We start from the raw sequence: 4,314 nt of genomic DNA on the forward strand, positions 1-4,314 counted from the left end.
CCCCTTTCTCCAGCCTGTCAAGGTCCCTCTGGTTGGCAACACAACTCTCGGCTGCAGGAGCCTCTCCTCCCAGTCATGTGCCTTCTGCAAGCTGTCTGAGGGTGTGCTCTGCCCCATCATCCGGATCACTGAATGTGGACAGGGCGCGCATCATGCCGCGCAGGGCTTTGTCACAGAATGATCAGAAATTGAGGGGGAAGATCCACTTTTGTGTGTGTGTGTGTGTGTGTGTGTGTATTATAAATATGGTGCTTCTCCCTGTCATCCCTTCAAGCCATTAAAAGGTGCACAGGCTCTCTCGTTTTTCATTTGAATGTCACACCTCTTCTTAGTACTGACCTTACGTGCAACGTTGTATCGGGCTGTACTCTCGCATAGACTGTTGGATAGTACCTAGCCTAGATTAGTAGAGAGCAGATTAATCTGCATTACCGGTGCTAACACCAGTGACGGGAGGTTGCATCTGGCTGTTCAGCCAAAGGATAAAAATCAAAGGTGTCTCTTGAACTCAGTGGGCTATTGACTAAATTCATCACGCTCAAAAAACAAAAGGTACAGGAGAAAGGCATATTCTATCTTGACTGCTACAATGCATGTTTTAGGAGGTATGAAGATAAACCCTCCATGCCCCTCCACCCACCCCCTTCCAAGAAAAAGGACTAGAGAAAAAAGATGCAACTTCTAGAGCAATGAGGCTTTTAATAGCCAAGTAAATTTCCCTGTATCATGCCCATTCAATGAGCTACTTTGTCTGACACTCTGCCTTACTCGGTACCAGCATAAGACTCTTCCAGGAAATATTAAACAAAAAAAAAAAAATATATTGCTGTACAGCCAGTTGCCTGCGTTACGCTATGGAAGATGTAGAATTCCTCTCTGATCCACAACTTTCCACCTACAAGCAAAACCGTAGTGAAGCTTTCCTCCATTTCCAATGCGCTCTGATGGCTCTTCCCCAGGGAAAGCCTTTCCTCTGTCACTCTGGGGGCATAGCTGGTCATAGGCAAGGCAAGCCCCGAGCCTCACGCACCATCCGAGGCCACCACCGTCCTCCTGTAGCCATGAGCAAGATCTCAAACTCCTTTTCCGCTGCAGGAGAAGAGTTGTTAATAGAAATGGATGCACATGGCACAGTCTGTTCCAGAACAGTCACAGCTGTTCAAAGCTTTCCGTGCCCTGGATTGGGGGGTTTCAGGACCAGCTCCTGGGTCAGCTTGCACCGAGGCTAGCGACAGCTGTGCTTCATGCAGGTAACTCAGGTTTAACCCTTTGTCCCCTGACCATCCCCACAGGTCCAGCAGCACAGAAAGTCACAGTGGGCTGCGTTGGAGCAACCTGCTCCGCTGGACTTGTGGCAAATGTTGCGTCTGCATCCCTGCCCTTCTGTTCTCCCTGTAGGGTCCTGGTCAATACAACAAGCTGCTCTCCCTGGAAATGACCATCGTGGCGAAAGACAGGCTCCACTGTGAGCCACGACCTTCACCCACCGAGCAGCCAGCACAGCCAGGGACACGTTTGTGCGAAAGTCCCTTCTCATGGCAAAAAGGGGATCCATAGTCAGCTTTGGATGTCGTGTGTCTGGTGTAACTGTTGATACTGCGCAATGCCTTGGTTAAAATAGAAGCGACGAAGAGAGATAAAAACCTGCCCTTTTCAGGAAAAATGCAGGAAATCGGCATCTTTTGGCTATTTTACACTCCAACAAGAAAGATTGTGGGCCCGTGTTTTGCTGATTAGGGATACCAATCAAACTCAGACACCAGAGTGAAAAGAGCAGGCGTATTTTACTGGAAATAGCTAAATCATGTAACAGAATAATACAGAAAACATACAACAAGAAAAGACAGAATAGTGCACTTAAACAAACAGGAAAATACAGGGTAATGCATCAAATCGTTACTACACGAGAGAGAGAATAGTGATTAAGAAAGATCCATCACCACTTGCATATGTTACCATCATCCAGATCCGCAGTCGCCGGGGAGCCCCGGTTACAGCGAGGATTTGGAGAGCCTTTCCCGGCAAGTGGGAAACCCTACGCGGTGCGTCCACCCGTAGGTGAGGCTTCCAAAGTCGCTGTGAGCGGGTCCCGCCTTATATACCCCCAAATCAGCAAGCCAGAATAACTGGCACCTTTGTTTTGAGCGGAACATCTGGTTTCACTCTCACATTAGATTCCCCCGGAGCCTGGCCAGGGCTCAAGGGAGAAGCTAAGGGAGTTTCCCTGCTTATCTAATTTATTTATGTTCTTTTTAGAACAAGGCCACACGTCTGGTCCCAAGGCCGGACAGCTGGCTTCATGGCCTTGTTAACTTACCTGTACGCAAAAAAGAAGATACATACATTCAGGATAGACATGTTTTCATTACATTCATCATCAGTCAGGAGTCTATGATATCTAAGCTACATCTTTCATTAATGAGCATACATATTTCGTTAATGACTACATACTAAGTTAGCAGCTTTGGCTCGGGGCCTGTGGTTCAGGCTTCAATACTTCAACACTTTAGCACTTTTTACATCAGTATAGGCGGTTTGTTATAACCTAGTACAATACCTACTAGCACAACGGTTATCAGTTACAAAATATACAGGATTCATCTATAGGTCAACTCTGGCTTGGGCCTATTGTCCAAGCCTTAGCACTTCAGCCCGGTGGTTAATGCTTTAAGGGAAGTTCAGCACGTTGGGAAAAGGGATATAAGACCACTCTTCTGGACACTGTCTGGACTGGGCTAGGCTGGGCTTGGAGAGCCTGGGAGGGTCCCCGGGGTCCCAGCTTTCCTGCAGTGCTGACTGTGGCGGCTGCGGCCTGTTCTTTCCTGCAGTGCTGACTGCACCCACCTGGTGGGGCTGTCCTTGGGAAGGGCACCAGAGCTGAAAAAGCCCCTGGTAGAGGGGCGGGGAGAAGCTCTTCTCCAGAGATTTGCCAGAAACTCTCCAGAGCATCCCTTTTCCAGCGCATGAGATGCTCTGTGTGACAAGGGAAGGTGCCCATTAGTCCACAGTCCTGGGCAAGCGGGTCTAGGTGACCCTGCTTGAGCAGGCAGGTTGGACCAGAGGACCTTCACAGGTCCCTCCCAGCCTCAGCTGTTCTATGGGATTCTGTGCTTCGTTTGACTCCTCAAGCACCTGAACTCAGGCCCGATGCCTGCTGGAAAGGATTCTGGCGCAAGGGATGATGATCCCAAACTCCTCCACTAGGATTCATCCCAAAACAACTTCTACCTAGTCCAGAATATCGTATGGCACACACAGTCAGAAGGGAGAAAATGTCCTTTTATTGTGGACATCCAGTGCAGGAGCCCAGGAGTCACAGGGGTTCAACCAGTAACAAGAAATCAGCACCTACAACGACAGAGCCAGAAAGCACTGGTAAAGCCACAAAGGCAGGAACAGGCATGGCTTGGTTCCCCTTTCTTTGGGAAACACAGTTGACAAGGAATTGTTGATATCCCAGAAGAGAGCTACTGCTGGCCTTAGCTCCGGGGTGGCTCTGGCACCTTATCCCCTCTAAGGTAATGCCCTTAGAGAGCTGTGCACGTGCAGAGGTGCACAGTGCCCCTGTGCCACACAGCAGGGCTCCCCTGGGGAGCTGCCACGGGGTTATTTCCAAACCCTGCATAGCACCATCCCTCGCCGTCCCTTGCCAGTCAGTTGGACTGACTTAGAGCAGGGTGGAGAGTTGGCAAAGATAGGCAGCAAAGCCTGGTACACACCTGGGGCTTCCTGATCTTTCGCACCTCCCTGCTTTTCTTCTGTCCCCTTCTTTTCCTCTCTTCTCTTCTTTGCTTCGTGGCATGGCCTCTCCTCTGCCCAGGTCTCTTCTCTCTTTCGTTTCCTTTGGCCGTCGTCTTCCTGGCAGGAGCCTGCAAACCTTTCCATCCCACAGCATGGTTAGACAGGGAAAGCCAGGATCAACTGGAATCAGTTCTTGATTTAACCAAAGCTGACTCGTTTTACCTTCTGTGCTCCGAGAGGCTCTTCAGTTCTTCTGCGCATCCCAGGGATTCTACCACGGTCTCAGTGGTGGCTGGAGACAAAGCAACGGGTGCCTAAAACAGAAAGGTCGTCATTAGCAGGTGGCAAGGGATGCCCTGAAGTAGTAAGCAACTGCTTGGCACGTTGCTGCCTTAGCTCTAAGAGGAGATCTCTTTGGCTGGTTTGAGTCAGCCCTTTCTTCCAAGGTTCTCGCTCTGGAACACAGTGTTCACATGGGTGGGGGACAGTCCATTTGTGGGGGCCATTCAGCAGAGAGCCTGCGATCCCCTGCCAGGCAAGGAAAGGCTTGCCCACTTCCTTCTGCCAGCATTT

The 4,314-nt window shown here is 50.0% G+C and overlaps 1 long non-coding RNA gene across 1 annotated transcript; it reads right to left on the reverse strand.

Moving 5' to 3' along the window:
* Window positions 1–3,258: 3,258 nt before the first annotated feature.
* Window positions 3,259–4,017, reverse strand: LOC141940094 (uncharacterized). The gene is made up of 3 exons (XR_012627870.1): window positions 3,964–4,017; window positions 3,720–3,877; window positions 3,259–3,348 (listed from the first exon to the last, which is right to left on the reverse strand). It is a non-coding gene; the product is annotated as an uncharacterized LOC141940094 (long non-coding RNA).
* Window positions 4,018–4,314: the final 297 nt, after the last annotated feature.

Source organism: Strix uralensis, chromosome 2, assembly GCF_047716275.1.
Source record: "Strix uralensis isolate ZFMK-TIS-50842 chromosome 2, bStrUra1, whole genome shotgun sequence".
In the NCBI taxonomy this organism is placed as follows: domain Eukaryota; kingdom Metazoa; phylum Chordata; class Aves; order Strigiformes; family Strigidae; genus Strix; species Strix uralensis.